Source organism: Sorex araneus, chromosome 8 (genome assembly GCF_027595985.1).
Source record: "Sorex araneus isolate mSorAra2 chromosome 8, mSorAra2.pri, whole genome shotgun sequence".
Taxonomy (NCBI): Eukaryota; Metazoa; Chordata; class Mammalia; order Eulipotyphla; family Soricidae; genus Sorex; species Sorex araneus.
This window is the reverse complement of record NC_073309.1, coordinates 58,021,625-58,039,258: the sequence shown is the minus strand read 5'-3', so window position 1 is coordinate 58,039,258 and position 17,634 is coordinate 58,021,625. Positions and strand designations below refer to the sequence as shown.

Sequence of the window (17,634 nt, the reverse complement as noted above, 5' to 3'; positions counted from 1 at the left end):
TGCGAGGTGCCTGCTGTGAGCTGTAAGCAGGGACTGTGATGTTACTGGACTGGGCCTCTGGCCCTCAGGACAGACACTCTGAGCTGCCCCGTGCTTTGTCTCCTTCCCTGAAAGTTATTCTCACATAGGCAACTAAAAAATGAGTAAGAACCTGTTTCCTTTTGAGAACTATTTCTTGATGACTTTCTGTGTCCACTGGCAATTAAATGATGTTCTGGGGGGGTCGTCACTAACATACGCTATCTATGAATTGGAAATTAACATTAACTTCCAGTGAAAAGAGCACAGGATGACAAAAATCTTTAACAGATTTAGCATGGGCTATACAATATCTCAAGAGGAAAGGGCACTGCCGTGTCAGTACCAGGCTTCCTCCTCACTGCTACTCTCAATGTGGCACACACATTGTCTGAATTCTCTTAGGCCTGCAACACATCTCTGATTTACAGTCAGGCCAATTATAAATATCTCTAGAGCATTTACAACATACAAGACTCTCTTCCAAATATTATGAGGAAGATAAAAAGATCTATAAAACAGAACTTGTAAATGGAGATCAGAAAAAAAATATACTCAAAACACATACAAAAGGGAGAAGATTTTAAACATTCTAAAAAAACCCCCACAAAAGTCACTAAATAAAGGCACTAACTTGTGCAAATTAAAATTCATTTGAGGTGCCAGACCCAGTCTATCCTCTAATGTGAGATAACAAATGTGTGCCCCACTACAACATTTTCCCAAATGGCCCCCAGATTAAAATTGAAACTGCTAGAAATAATTTACAAAGCATCTTTTTGTCTTTATGCAATATAGCAAAGAAAATAAATAAGTTGTTTATCATTAGAATTTACTAGAAAAATATTGCTAGAAAATTTTTAAGAGTTAAGTTCACTGCAGCACAATTCACTGTCATTACAAAATGACCTGCATAAATCAAAGGAATAACACATACGGACAAGTCAGTAAAAACAGCACACTTTCAACTGTGAAACATTCCTTTTTAAAAAGAAAATCTACATTTTTAATACAGTCTATATTTTCTGGAATAATGTCTCCACTTTTTTTTTTTTTTTGGTTTTTTTGGGTCACACCCGGCGATGCACAGGGGTTACTCCTGGCTCTTCACTCGGGAATTATCCCTGGCAGTGCTCAGGGGACCATATGGGATGCTGGGATTAGAACCAGGGTCGGCCGCGTGCAAGGCAAACGCCCTACCCGCTGTGCTATCGCTCCAGCCCCTCCACTTTTTTAAGTATTCTGCAACACAAGAAAAGATTAATAAAATTTTCCTAATAAGCTGCCATTTGCTGGGCAAATCTTGAAGACTCTTGCAGTCTTCCTGGGCAGTGAATATCAGCTCAAGCCTGAAGTCTAGCTATGAGTCTGGGGATTGTCACCACAGAGGTGACACTCAGGCAGTGCTGTTGCTTCCGGGTACTCTCAGTACCTCCAACATGCTCCCCACACCTTCAGAGTCACAGAGGAGCACTGGGCCGGAGAACATAAAAGCAACAATAGAAAAAGGCAGGCAAAGCTGCAAGTTTCATACCCTTGTAGAGCGACAGTCAAGCACAGGGAAGTGAGCAACAACAACTCAATCAAATCCAATCAGATTTTCCATGTCACATAATCTATGTTCATCTAGCACTAAAGAACTAGGGTTCTTTTTTTTTTAATTGGAATAAACCAAGGAAATTTACTATTTAATAAAAATCCATAAGATACAATTTCATTCATCTGAGTGTCATTTTCATACTGACCTGAAAAGTCTAAAACGCATTGTTTTAGGATTTGTGCTTTTTTTTTTTGGTGAAATCTGTGGGATTGAGTCCCAGCTCTGTGCTTCAGTCAAACAATCTCACCTTTCTATCCAATATGATCACCAATAGGTAGTCATGCTACAGCAAGGCTTGCACGAGATTTTTTCCCTTTATCTCAGGATGTCCTGAGATCATCCTCCAGCTAGTAGTGAGATAACAGCATGAACATGGTGAAAAATAAAAACAGGAACATAGGCCAGAGGACCAAATGTCATGGGAGGAAGATGGAGAATACGGGAAGGGCAGCATAGAAAATCACTAAGACAAAAGGAAATTTAAAGAGAAAGAAAGAAAAATAAGTGAACCATCAAAGAATGACTTTAAGACACAGGGAAAAAATGAGATTCTGATTTCTCAAGCAACGAGTACAACTTTAAAAACTTCTATCCTCAGTCATGTGTTCTGAATTAGTAGAGGGAAAATGTGACTTTTAAAAAAAGGCGATCAGGCTAGAGCAATATCACAGTGGGTAGGGCATTTGCCTTGCAAGCGGCTGAGCCAGGTTCAATTCCCAGCATAACACATAGTCCCCTGAGCACCACTAGGAGTGATTCCTGAGTGCAAAGCCAGGAGTAACCCCTGAGCATTGCCGGGTGTAAACCAAAAAAAAGCAAAAAAAAAAAAAAAGCAAAAAGGAAAAAACAGACATTAAAGAAAATTGGTCATTTTTTTTCTATTCCTTTTAAAATCTTATTTCATGCTCAGAAACCAACGTTATGAGCTGCTTAGGTGAACAACATCATGCAGAGAACAAGCAGTTCCCCAAGACTCATTCTCTACTCCTCGCACTCAGGAGGATCTGACAAATGAACTGTGAGCTTTCTTCTAAAGGGGATTCCTATGCCACCAAGTTAATTCATAAAGCAGTCTAAAACTGAGGATTTTTCCAAGTTGCAATAGGAAGACATAAGCTCAGATAGTGTTTTATGAGTGAACTAGTCCACATTCTTTGCCTCACATCAAAATGTTTGTCGTAGGCCAGGGAGATAGCTCACATGACGGAGCAGAAGCAGAGCATGTGCAAGACCCTCAGTTCTGCCCCAGGATGGCATATCTCATGAGAACTGGCAAGTATAACCCTGGGAGCCCAAGCATCATCAGGCCCAAGCACCAAATCCTGTGTTCAAACCACAGGCTGAGCATCACCAAGGGTGGCCCCATAGGAGAAAAACTCATTATTACCTTCTCTCAAACTGGACTTTCTAATATGTTTCTGAGGTGGTAATAATGGCTTCTCTAAATGTTACTACACAAAATGATAGCACTGTAGCACTGTTGTCCCATTGTTCATTGATTTGCTCGAACAGGCACCAGTAACGTCTCCATTGTGAGACTTGTTGTTACTGTTTTGGGCATATCAAATACACCACTGGTAGCTTGCCAGGCTCTGCCAGATGGGCAGAATACTCTCAGTAGCTTGCCGGGCTCTCCAAGAGGGATGGAGGAATCTAACCTGGATCAGCCATGTGCAAGGCAAACACCCTACCTGCTGTGCCATCGCTCCAGTCCCACAAAATTATCTGTCACTGTCATCCCATTGCTCATCAATTTTCTTGAGTGGGCAACAATAAGGTCTTCATTGGGAGACTTGTTACTGTTTTTGGCATATAGAATATGCCATGGGTAGCTTGCCAGGCTCTGCCATGCGGGCGAGATACTCTTGGTAGCTTGCCAGGCTCTCCAAGAGGGACGGAGGAATCGAACCTGGGTCGGCCACGTGCAAGGCAAATGCCCTACCTGCTGTGCTATCGCTCCAGTCCCACAAAATTATACAAAATAATATTTTCTGGAATAGTATTTCCCAAATACTGTATCTCAAACAGCATTTCCCTTGGGTAGGCACATTCTAGACCAGTTTGGGTTGTTAGTAAGTTGGTAACTACTTAGCATAATAGCTCATGTAGTACATTAAGTTCTGTCAGATATTTCTAGCACAGAGTGACAATCTTGTATACAGATGGGATTCATATAAAATGAAGAGTAAGCCTAATAGAGATGCTTTAAAGAAATATATAAAAAGTGTGAAGCGATATATAAGACATAAACAAGAATCTCAAAATAAATCCTGGTGCACAGCCTGGGTGATAGAACAGTGAGTAGAGTGCTTGCCTTGAATGGGGCTTACCTGGGTTCAATCATTGAACCCCATACTCCTCCAAGCCCACCAGAAGTGATCCCTGATCCAGGAGTAGGCCCTGAGCCTGGCTAAATGTGGCCTCAAACCCAAATAAGTAAATAAATCCTGCTAACTCCTGCATATGTAATATGTATATCTCTTTTTATTACCTAAATCATCCTGATAACCGCTGTGTTTTCTTAAATAATCATTTCTTAGAGTGATTTCCAAAGAGTAAAGACAGTGGAAGTTAATTGTACGTATGGTCAACATCAAATGTGAACCACTGTGGTTCAGGTCATGTATACAGGACTATTGTTTTGTGTACTCAACAGCTTTAAATTTCATGTGCAGAAAATGTACTTAGAGTTCAGAAGCCCAAATAACATTGAAACCAGAGGAGTGAAATGGAGTTTCTTTCTTCCGAAGTCTAATATTAACTAGAAATCTACACCCAATGTTGATGTACCATTAAATGAATCATCAACTAAAAACCTGTTAAGGCTATAAGACCAGGAATGAAATAAACATAAGTATACACCATATTTGGCATATAAAAATTTGGCTCTTAAAAATTTAAGGTAACAATGGGTGGAGGGATGTAGAGAGACAGAAGTTGAAAAGAAAAAAATACTTGGTGAAGTTAAAGAATACCACTGAGAAACTATAAAGTACAGAATATTTCACTCTTAAAGAAGGAAAGATCACTGAGGAAGCTTGGGCATGACAATAGGATGTCATGGAAAAGAAAATCAAAACACACTGAAGAAAAGGTAGAACATAGATATTTGAAAGAACTGGGATCTCATTCCTGGGTGGATATGAGATAAGCAAGAACAAACTTCCTCCTTCAGATGCTCTTTCATCGGTCACTAAAAGGATCCAAATCAGCAATGATACAAATTTGCCGATAATTTACAGCAGGTCATTGTTAAATCAGCCAACAGTTAGCCATAAAAATTTTGAGCAATATCTCACGATGATTCAATAAAATAAAAAAAATTGAACAATGAAGATGCAAAATGAAAATACTGCTGGCAACAATTTGCAGGAGGAATCCAAGAAACTGGTGTGGAAAGGTCAGGCAGTGGAACTTTTTAGAAACTCCAACTTTCAGGTCTTGAAGACCCAGACTGAGGATATGATTCTGATGTTCAAGAGGAAGTGATGGAACCAAGTTTGACTTATAAGCATCAACAGAACTTGGTGATAATTAATTCCAGAAGGTGAATGAGAAAGAGTGCCAAAGTTTCTAGCACAAGGAAATTAAAAAGTCCATCTCAGTTTTCTTACCATAAAAATGAAACAAACCACCCCGCCCTACAAAATAAATTATGATCTAAATATGATCAGATGCTGCTGTGTCCATCTATCATTCTCTTCAGCCACTATATATTTGAATCACTTTTCTATGTTTGGAAAATGACTGTGTTAGGAGAAAGAGCCACCTCCTACTCTAAAAGCAAAAGAGCCAAAACTCACATCTCTGTTTCCACATCACAGTCTCTGCTGCAGCTACATCTGAGCTCCTGGCCTACTTTCTGCCAATAAGATATGCCAGTCCCAGATATGCAACTAGAATTACAGTAAAATTTAATGACTAGGCATGTGGATGAACCATCATGGCAACTTATGGCAACCTCTAAATAAGGGTTCCAGAAGCAATGGCTAGAGTCTAGGAAAACTATCAAGTTGCAAAGATTGTGCCTCTAGATGACATCCATCACTAGACAAGGCCTTGGGTACCATGTCAGATACCGATCCTGACTCTGGTTCTAGAACCTTCCTAGAGAGCTTGGGAGGTACCTCAAGTGACTTTCTTTTCTATTTAAATATGCCAGTGTCTGCTTTTATGGCTTATAATGAAAACCCTGGCTGTCAGAACGCTAATGAAAGCTAGTTGTGAAGCAGCAATCTTTTTTTTTTAAAGAAAATAGGATATCTAGAATGAAATTCAAGCACTGGTTATCAATAATTAGTCAAAAGTTGTTAGACTATGACTGGTCTGGGAGCAAGCAACACCTCCACCTGCAGCCTTCAACAAGAACAAGTGTTCATTTACTCACTGCCTAACAGAAAGCTAATGTGGTATTTTAACAAAACTAACACGGGCTTTAGAATCTGATGAGCCTATGCTTGAATAGTGACTTATGGACTAGGAACTACTTTGCTGCACCTGTTTTCTCAAGTGAAAGAGTTGAAATAACTAGTATGGAAAGAGGTTGACAAGTGTATACAAGAGAGCTGATGCAATATAACTCACTCTTGAACCAAGTGAATAGAAGTGCTTATATGGGTTTCTTCCTTGCTTTATATTGGGCACATTCCATCTTCCACAGCTGCAGTGACTTGTCCTGACCTGGACTGTACAATTGCATTTCTATCCTGATTCTGCAAACTTCCAGCATTATAAAATCAGTCACCTACAAACTCCAATCCAATGCTAAAAGGTACTATGATTGATGCCTGTTGAGATTTGGGCCAGTGTTTTTTGTTTGCTTCCTGTTTGGGAGGACACATCCAGTATTGTTGAGGGCTCACTCCTGGTTCTATGTTCAGTAATCACTCCCAGAGGTGCTCAGGAGACCCACATGTTGTGTGAAGGATCAAATCTGAAACAGCCTCATGCAAGGCAAGCACACGACCCACTGCACTCTCCAGCCTGCTGTGAGTCATAGCATCAAATTGGCAGCTGATTTTTTTAAGTAATATATTCTCACTGCAGATAATTTGGAAATTATTAAAAAGTGTAAAAATGAAGAAATACAGTGAAACTTTTAGAGTTGGAAAAAAACAAAAATCATGTCTAGCCCTTTTGTTTTCCAAATCAACTAAAGTATAAGTGGAACATAATTTCAAGATCACACAGTTCATTATTTCCAATTAATGCCCCTGAAGTGGGCAGCACTGAAAAGGTCAGAGTTCCGCTGATAGCTACATGTCCCAACTGTCACTGTCACTGTCATCCTGTTGCTCATCGATTTGCTCAAGCGGGCACCAGTAACATCTCCACTGTGAGACTTGTTGTTACTGTTTTTGGCATATTGAATACACCATGGGGAGCTTGCCAGGGTCTGTGTGTGGTCGGGATACTCTCTGTAGCTTGCCGGGCTCTCGGAGAGAGACGGAGGAATTGAACCCGGGTCGGCCGCGTGAAAGGCAAATGTTCTACCTGCTGTGCTATCGCTCCAGCCTGTCTCAACACTAGAGCAATATACATTTTACCACAACATATATTTTTCCACACAGTGAGAAATTAAATTATCTGTCTCACACCACCTTCCTACAGTACCATTCCCTGAGTAACAGGTGAAAACCTAAACAAGCGGGGCTTCCACAGGCAGAGAAGGCATCTGGTTGTGGAGACAGTACAGAGGCAAGAGGCACGAGGCATGAGGCACAGCCTGGCCCTTGTTTAAGGACAGGCCCGGCTGGGCAGGGCAAGCTTCTGAAGAGCCTCCAAAGCTGCATCAAGGAGGGTGAGCATTTCCTCTGCAGCAGGAGGAGCTGTCAAAGGCTCTGAAATGCAGAGAGGAGGCAGGATCAGAACTGCACTCTGGAATTACTCCAGATTGGAGGAACCACTCAGCACACAAGTCAGGCTGCCTTCCACAGGCAGAGGGGAGGCGAAGGGAAGGAGAGCGTTTCTCAAGACACTGAAATGCTGAAATAACTATGGGGGCGTGAAGGGCTGAGGGGAGGTTGCAGGTCACAGAGTGGACAGGACACTATTTCTACCGTGAATCTATAGTTGTTACAAGGACAAAAACTAAAAAATAAAGGTCAGGGCTGGGGTGGGGTGCAAACCATCATATTAGCAAATGGCTTTTAGAAAAGAAAACTTGATTTGACTTCACAACTTCAACTGGCAACCTTAGGAGCCAACTCTCCAAGGACCACCCCCACAGCAGTGCCAAACACCCCCCACAAAGACAATGAACTCAAGGGCAACAGAGCAAGAACGTGTCAGGAAAGTGCACAGGGGTGTGGGGCACTTGGCCAGGCCAAACATTCTGATTGAATTCCCACTGGAGTCAGAGTTCAGGGCTGAGGGGAGCAAGGCAGGTTCTTCCCAACCTTGCAGTAGATAAAGCCATCCCCCAGGGCCGATGTGAACGTGGTGATGTCAAGAAGCCATGGACACACCCAAAGGCAGGTCTCCCAGAGAAAAGAATATCCACATCCCAGTTTAATCTCTTATTCTCCAGCGTCCAACATCAATCAAGTTGGAATGTGGCTGCATATATATTCTCAAGTTTAGTGGAAACACACCCAGAGCATCTAATGTTAGCACCAGATTTTTCATTTATAGGCAACGACTATAACACAACGTCAATATCTCTTACAGTTTAGTGATATAAGATGTAAAGAATGACTCTGAAAAGAAAATTGTACTTCCAGGGCAATGGAAATATACCATCTTTTAAAGTTTTGGGTGAAAAATAAGGAGGGACAATTTGTTACATAATATTTGGTACTCCTTTAAAAAATATTTACTGCCTGTCATTCCTCCAAACTGTTTAAGTAATATAGAACTACAGTAGCTCTACAATTAAATCTGTGACAGTAGTAAAAATACCATTTGCCTTTGTACATCTGGGATTTCCACAAAAAATCTGACCTTATATCTGTGATATCAATTTTTTTTTCTGCTTTTTGGGTCACACCTGGTGATGCACGGGGGTTACTCCTGGCTCTGCACTCAGGAACCACCCCTGGCGGTGCTTAGAGGACCATACGGGATGCTGGGAATCGAACCCAGGTCGGCCATATGCAAGGCAAACACCCTACCCACTGTGCTATTGCTCCAGTCCTGTGACATCAATTCTTTAAGTCCTTTAGACCCAATATACTCAGAAGAAAAAATAATCTTAGTCTCTTTCTAATTTACACTGAAGGGTAAATTTTCCTTAATTTATCTTTGTCAGACCACAATGCAAACTTTCTTCTGATGTCAATAACTAAAAGTTTAAAAAAGTGGTTAACAGTACAAATCAAACCCTCTTCCTATAAGTGCAATGTGGAACCTGTGAGTCATGAAGTTGCTACTAGAAAAATGTAGAGATAAAGATGTACTCATTGTAGATTTACTGTGGGTGAAGATCTAACAAGACACTGCCTATCCTAGCATTCAAACTGCCTAACATTATCATCTCTGTACTTATAACTATAGAAAATAAACTTGTAAAGACAAAATACTTCTAGTTTGGGGGGTGGGGGGATAGGGCAGGGGCGAGATGAGAAGGAAAAAGAAGGTGAGGAGAGAAATATAAATGTTGCAGCTTGAGCAATCACTGATTTGACTATGGACACTGACTGCCAGAAGTGTGAGAGGCATTAAAAGACAGTAAATAATAAAGCAGACCATGGTACTGCTACAGTGGAGGGGGGGCGGCGGACAGGAGGGGTATCAGGTAATCTCATTCATCTAACTGATCATTTAAGACTTTTCAACATGAGAGGTCGCCAGTCAAACCATGGAAATGGCTACAGGGAGGAGATAAGAACGAAGGTCAGAAAACTTCCTCTTTAGCCTGAGCTTATGCCCAGACCCAAGGCAGAGCCTGGGCAAAGCGGCATATGGCCTGAGAACAAAGAAAAGCCAAAGGGAAGGAAAGCAGCAAGCCCCAGCACGGAGAGTCTACCACAAAGCATCTGCGCAGAGAAGCAGGCCAGCAGGAGCACCAAGACACTGAGGCACAGAACCAGTGACGGACCAGTATGGACCAAGAGTAGTAGACACAGTACCCAGGAACCCATGACAAACTATCGTGAGGCCTGGACAAAGGCCATCGGGGACCCAAAAATACCTTCTTTTTTTTTTTTTTTTTTTTTTTTTTGCTTTTTGGGTCACACCCGGCGATGCTCAGCCACATCCTGGCTCATGTACTCAGGGATCACTCCTGGCGGTGTTCAGGGGGCCACATGGGATGCTGGAAATCGAACCCGGGTTGGCTGCGTGCAAGGCAAAGGCAATGCCCTACCCGTTCTGCTATCGCTCCAGCCCTTCCCCCCACAAATATTTTCTTTTTTTTTTTTTTTTGCTTTTTGGGTCACACCCAGCGATGCTCAGGGGTTACTCCTGGCTTTGCACTCAGGAATTACTTCTGGCGGTGCTTGAGGGACCATATGGGATGCCAGGGATCGAACCTGGGTCGGCCGAGTGCAAGGCAAACGCCCTACCCGCTGTACTATCGCTCCAGCCCCACAAATATCTTTTTAAGTAACTAGAACTTCATAAATATCTAGAGTTTTATATGTTGATTTTACAAACGATAGCTCAAAAACCCACACTCAGGAGATAGCCAGTTTCACAGTTAGCAGCCCCTTGGTCATGAAGCCAACATGGAACCTACTGAGTGCTGGGCTGTTGAAGGACCAAACCCCATCTCAGGCCAGAAAGGCTTCTCTGGGAAGTCGGAGTTTGAGTGGCTACATGAAGCTTCTGTGAGAAGCAATTAAATGGCTGGCATAGAATGCTCCAAGGAGAGGTACAGCAGGTGGAGAGGCCAAGAGTTGGGCGTGTTTGGTGTGGCCATGAGGTAACAAACAACCTGGACTCCCACAGAAAAAGGATGAGAGGAAGTGAGATGGGCTGAAAGGATAAGCGTGAACCCGGCAACGGTACACAGAGATGACAATACAAGGTTTCTATCCGGCCAGCGCAGACTGACACATGTCACCAGATCACACCATGCCACAGAGATGGACACAAGGAAAGGAAAAGTGGGAATGTGAAAGGCAGAAAGCTGAGAGACTCCCGTGAGTGTCTGAGTAAATATAATGTCTGTTTGGACTGAGGCAGTAGCTAAAAAGCCCAATTTCTTCTATAATGAATACTTCATGAATATCTACTGTGCTCTAGGAACTATCGGGGTGGCGAACTGGGTGGAGAGGTAATTTGGCTCCTATTTTTTGTTTGTTTGTTGTTCCACGCCCAGAATGTTCAGGGAAGCTTATGGGATGCCAGGGATAGAACCCAGGTTGGATAGAACCCATGTTCCAGGCAAGCACCCTACCCACTGTACTATCACACAGGCCCATAAGGCTCAGATTCTTAAGATAATACTCTCTAAAGGGAGACAAAAATAAATAAGTGAACCACACATTTTAGATGAGGGGGGAAAAACTACCTTACAAAAGGGAAAGGCAGTGAAGATAGGAATGCATAGACTATTTAGCCTTGGAAGTCAAGAGAGGCCATCTTAAACCTGACATCCATTTGATGAGCAAGTACTCAGAAATACAAAGCAAATGAGACAGGTGAAAAAAATTAAATATGAAGTTTGAAGATGAAATCAGTGAGTCAGGCTTACACACATAGAAATTTTTAGAGAGAATTAGTAAGAAACTTGAGTAGTGAGAGAAATAAAGGAATAATAAGAAAGAATCAGAAAAAAAGGAATCAAGAACAGTTTTATAAACTGCACAAAAAGGTTGCATTTTTAAAAAAAAGTTAAAACTGGGTAAAAATATCTATAGGAATTTTTCAGTGTAGAGTTCCACTGTGCAATTCTAACTCTGAGATTCTGTGAGGCATACAGTGGGTGTAAGCCTGGACTCCAGAGAAGAGGCCTCAACTGGAAAATCTTGCAGAATCTATGGAGTTGGTGCTAAACACTGGGTCAAACTGCCCAAATGGGCCAGCATCTAGTATGGAAAAAGTTCAGGGCTTTGAGTACAAATCTGAGGAACTCTGATGTTTAATGACTGACTGTATATGAGGAGAGAAGGCAACTAAAGAAAGAAAATTGATGAGTGAAGTAGAAAAAAAAATATCGGAGTGTTTCCATGGACTGAATGTCTGCGCCTCCCAACCTTCTTGGCTCATCTGAAACCTAACCATCACTATATCTATGGCTTGGAAATGGGGCCTCTAAGGGAGCAATTTAGGTTTAATACAGGTGAGTCTATCAATAAGAATCTTAAATTTATAGGCAAAACACAAGGACAGTTTTGTTTTTAACGTTAGAACATTGTATGACTGAAATCCAATCATGGACAACTTTGTAACTGTTATCTCATGGTGATTTAATTAAAAAATCAACAAAAAGATCAAATAGTACTAAAAAATAAACACTATAATGCACCTGTTCCCTATTTTTTGTTAAGTTTTATTGGAACAAACATACTCATTCCAATATGGACTGGATGTGTCATGGTAGATTATTTAGACCATTTAAAATGGTCATGTAATAAGCAGCAAAGTCATCACCAATAATATGTATTTATTGAATGTTAATGTGATTTTGGACTTAGGATTTCTAAAAAAAAAACAACAGAAGGGAGAAGCATAAGAAAATAGCAGGAAAATAAAGCACTATAGTACTGTTGTAGCACTGTTCTATTGTTCATCTATTTGCTCGAGTGGGCAACAGTAACATCTCCATTGTGAGACTTGTTGTTACTGTTTTTGGCATATGGAATATGCCAAAGGGAGGTTGCCAGGCTCTGCCATGCGGGTGGGATACTCTTGGTAGCTTGCTGGGCTCTCCGTGAGGGACGGAGGAATCAAACCCAAGTCAGCCGCGTGCAAGGCAAATGTCCTACCTGCCTTACTATTGCTCTGAACCCACAGAAAAATAAAAATTCACATAATTACATCTTACCAAATATTCTCATTTCAAAAGCAGTACTAGTGAAAAATACTGGTATGGCCTAACCCTCTGCAGTATATTGAGCAGAAAGGGAGCATGGAAAGACTCATGATAGATAAAAGTCTAGCACTTTTCATTTCCCTATAAATAATCCTGACTAGTCTCCTACAGAAATCTCGTTCTGACAAATTCATCTACTGTCTATCCCACGAATACTTTGACCTTTCCTACTTCAATGTCTTTGTCCAAATAGAATTCTCCTATTTTCCATCAAAATAGAATAGCTTCTTGAAAAATGTCTTCCAGTCTAAATCCCAGTCACCTTTCAAAGCTCTCTTAAATGTCATCCCGCTACTTCAATCTTGCTCTCTATTCCTGCCCAACATTGACCTTCTCTTCTTGGCTAACACCGACTCTCCCTAATCAGAAGTACGGTTATCTCAGCCTTTCTCAGGACATTCACCAAGCACTGCTCAACATCCTTGTGAACTGCATCCACTTCTACACTGCCAGGTTAAAACAAAGAAGCTAGAGGAAAGGAATCATGTCTTGCCATCTTTCTATCCCAGTATTAAAGTAATTCATGGGTAAGAAGGAGAGAGGCATATACCAGTGTGAAGCTGATAATGCCAGTGTGTCTACTTGTAAATGTTTCCCTAGTCCTTGTCTTAAAGTGACTAAGTTTAACCCACATAGTTTTGTTGGTGAAATGTTAAGTTCTTCCTAATGTAACTATAATGCACATTTTAAAGTTTTTCTTTTGTTTGTTTTTTTGTTTTGGTCTACCATCCTTGGAGAGTCATTAATGCTTCTGAATTTTATTGTAAAAAGAGTTTTTAAAACCAACAACAGGAGCTCTTAAGCCTCCTGGCTCAGAGTGGAGCTGGAAGCGTATGTATAAGTGTACAGAAACAATGAAAAGAACTTTCTGGATGTTGGGAGATGTGAAGTGGTTTTCTCATCATTGCTGTAGTGTGCTGCACGCCGCAAACCACCCCCTGATGGATGTTATGTGAATGCTTCTCAGGAAGACTCTCATTCCAATCTTAGTGAAAAATCAAGAGCCTTTCCAGGCACTTAAGCTTTATGACACTCAACAGACAGGTCAACGGATCATTACAGCCAAAGTGCTCTCACAAAAGGCCTTGTTAGAGAGGCTATGAAGGTTAAGTCTTAGAGTTCATACTCGCATTAATCAAATTGATTTTCCTGATGTGATCTGAAACTAGTAGTAATAATAAAAACGAAGAAAAGCAATACAAATGGCATAACAACACCCAGAGTCTTTATTTTAAAAGCAGATAACAATAAACACTAAATATTACTATTTTATTACTAGAGTGTTTCTTTTTGTAGTAAGAGTTTTAAGATAAAAATTGTAGCCACCATTTACAAATTTTATTAAATCCCTTTTTTGGGCGGGCACTAGGATGAACTGACAGCAGTGCACAGAGGTCCCCAAAGGGCACTTCTGATGACTTTCAATAAGCCAGGTCAGATCAATTATTGCCCAACAGTGCTAGGGTCCATGAGGGCCCCACTGGTGTTGTCAGAGGCCATGCAGTGACAGGAATCAAACTTAGTCCTTAGGCATGCAAGGTATGTCCCCTCACCTCTGAGCTATTTCTCTGGTCCCTTAAAATCTTAGCTAAAAATTAAACTATTAATGGCCTAGAATGGAGTATTCCATAACAATTTCTAATATGGAAACTTTGATATATTTCTTGTCTTTCAAAGTTCCAAGGCTTTTTTAATTCTTTTATTTTTCCTACTCTGAATCACCCATGATAACATCCAGTTTAAGCTTCTGTGAGCAAAATTAGCCCCGACTAAGCTAGCAGTTGTAAAATGAAGGCACTGCTCCTACAGGTAGCAATGAAAGGCTAAGTCTGGGACATCCTTCTTGTTCTATTTCAGTGCCCTCCCTGCATTCCCTGGTATGAGTTTATGTCACCTCAACTTGCACGTGAAGTGACACTCCCCACTTCACATTTTCAAACTGTCATTACTTCACCATCATCTATCCTTCCTGCTATAGCCAATGAGAAAGGTTAGTGGGAACCAGTACACTTGGCAGGATTTCTAGCTGGCTGAAAATCTCATACCTAAGAAATAATGATTAAATGATGGATAGCTGATGACAAATCTCTAGAAAGTCGATTAGTATAACCCTAGCTGTCCAAATCACTTTTGATCAAAGAACTCTTCTTATTCAATCAAGGACGTCCACAGTCCTCTTCAAACAGTGTTCCAGAGAGCTATTACCAACAGATCAGAATTGGCAGGTAAGATGAAACACATCTGAAGCCCTGGATTAGGTATTATAAAGAATTCATTTCTTACCTGTATTCAATCATAGACTTTTTGAAATCACTGGCTTTATTTGAAATAGCTTAATTATCTCTATCAAGGACTAAAAAAATTTAAAAGAACCTCATGGGAGAGTCAGAGAGACAGATCAAAGGGACAGAATCGATGCCTTGCACACCTGAGGCCCCGAGTTGCAACCTCAGCATCACAGAGCCCCCGAGCACCTCTGGTTCCCAGCACCAGAGGTACAAGGCATCAGAAGAAAACACCATTAGACCAATTATCCCTGCTAACCTGGCCCACAGCTCCAAAACCCCCTGACTGGTTTTGATCAAGTCAAAGTTAGGCAGGGATCAAAACCAGTCAGGAAGCTCAGAGACTGTACAGACACCTGATCCTTGGCACCATATGCTCCACCACGAGCATCACCAGGTACAGTCCTGAGGGCACCAAGCAGCACTGAGACAGCTGTCATGGCCCCTAGAACTGCAGGCCCTCTGTGGCTCTGCATCCTTGGGTCCTTACCTGGAGACTTCCAGCCCAGGTGGATATTACTGGGAATGAGCATTGTGAGGCCCCAAAATTAAGTTAAACATTGAGAAATGAAAGTAAGTGCTTTTTCATCAGAAATGAAAGTGATTTTTAAGATAACAGACTTTGAATGACAACAAACTCTTAGAAGCTACTGTGAGGTGTGGAACAGAGAAGGGTCTTTGCATGGAGGGGGCAGGGAGGGGTACTGATACCTGGCACTTGAGTGTACCTGGATTCCTAAAACAATCTTTCATATAAACCACTCTTGTCTCAATAAAAATGCAAAACAAAGCATTTTCTAAAAATCAGAAAATTTTAATATATTGAATTTGCCTCATATTTATTAATGGCAAACCTACTCAGGAATCATAGGGGGCTTTAGGCTGACTTAGAATTTATATCTGATTTAGATTCATCACCGGTACACTGATCCACAGATTATCTGTAACAATGGGGTAAATGTGGGCCTAGACGGAACACATCCCTCAGGCAGGCAGGGAGACCTGGGTACCCTGGGCAGAGCTTCAGATACTGCTGAATCGAAGTGGTGATGCTGAGTGTGAAGAACTAAGCACTGCTGAAAGACTTGTACAGTCTCTCTCTGGACACCTGGTGCCTAGATATCAGTCCGCAAGAACTTTCCCAGAGGTCTCACTCACCTATTTCTGAGGTCACGTCTGGGGTAGGGGGAAGATTGAGCAAAATGCCTTCCACTTAGAATACATGATTCTATGTATGTAAGAGGGAATGTAGCACTCAGAAAATACCTGGACATCCGGTAGAAAAACAGCATCTAGACCTGATTTGCATGCCTGATTTAGTGATACATCCATTTCCAATGACTGTCATAACCCAAACTTATTCTTTTTCATGTCTGTAGGTCAGAAATTCAACATGGGCCTCAAGGGACTGAGTTAATGGTGTTAACAGGGCAGTTACCCCTTGCAGATGCTCTAAGGAAAACTCCAGTCTCTTCTACCTAGCGTCAAGAAGCTATTTACATCCTTTGATTTCTGGCCTGCTCCTTCCACCTCAATGCCACCAACAATACATCTCTCTGTGACTCATGTGGCAAAATATCTTTCCTTTTACAAAGCCTGTGACTATATTAGTTCCACCCAGCTAATCCAAACTAATCTTCCTGGTGCCAAAGAGAGGGTATAGCAGGCCTTGCATGTGGCCAACACAGATTCCATCCCCAGCACGGTATATGGTCTTCAGAGCATTGGGCATAGACCCAGAAATAAACGTGAGCACCACTGGGTGTGAACACCAAGCCAACCCATAATGATAGCAATCTTCCCCATCTCCACGTCCTTAATTTCATCACATCTGCAAGATTCCATATGCCACATAAGGAAGCATATCCCAGATCCACGACTCAGTGGCTCGTCACAGCTGGGAGGGCCCTCTGTGTCTGCCTTAGTGAGCAATCTTGAAAAAGGAAGCAAACCTCTCAGTGATGCACCAACAAAATGAGGAGCCGGCGCAACATACGTTCCAAAGCTCCTCTCAGTCATATTTTATGCAGGTGTGTCCATGTCATGAATTCTAACCAGCAGCTTCTCACCTCCCTAACACTGGCTGGAGAGCAGCAGGTACATTCTAGTCATGATCCATCTGCCATGATGAGCCAATTACACAGAGGATGTCAGCAAAATAGACTAAAAGATTTGTGAAAAGAATCACAATAGGGCAATTATATATCTACGGCTTGCCTCCAGAGCAAATATAAGAGGGTGAGAGTACCACTTGCCACAGCACTATAGAATTTTAAATCTGGTCCACTCACTGTGTGATACTGTCAAAGTCAAACAATTGTCCCTGGACCATCTGTTCCCATTATTTCCATAGCCTTTATGTGGCTGTCTCTTCTTGCTGCATTCTGCTAGCGAGCCACATAAAAAACACAGTCACTACCTCCCTCCACATTAAAATGCATTAGAATTAATTCCCAGCATAACATCTTGGAGTAAGGTTAACATTGACTCATTTTTACCTCAAGCATAAAGTACACTATTAAGTACTAACAGTGAGTTGGTTTCTTGGTGAGCACTTCCTCTGCATAAACCACAGTCCTGCAGTTACTTCCTGTGAAAGAGCCACATTGTATTTTTTTCTCAGAGTGAAGACATTTGCCTCTGCAATCATACCATTTCCCACCCTAGTTTACTCTGTTAACTTTAACCCAAGACACTGACCAAGTGATAACTGCACATGAGAAAAAGTTACAAATTTTAAAACCCCAGCTTTC

The 17,634-nt window shown here is 41.6% G+C and overlaps 1 protein-coding gene across 3 annotated transcripts in view; it reads right to left on the bottom strand.

Annotated features, from left to right (window-relative positions):
- The window catches only part of VAV3 (vav guanine nucleotide exchange factor 3), a 397,029-nt gene that overhangs the window by 250,014 nt on the left and 129,381 nt on the right, over positions 1-17,634 (bottom strand). The gene's annotated exons all lie outside the window — the stretch shown is intronic.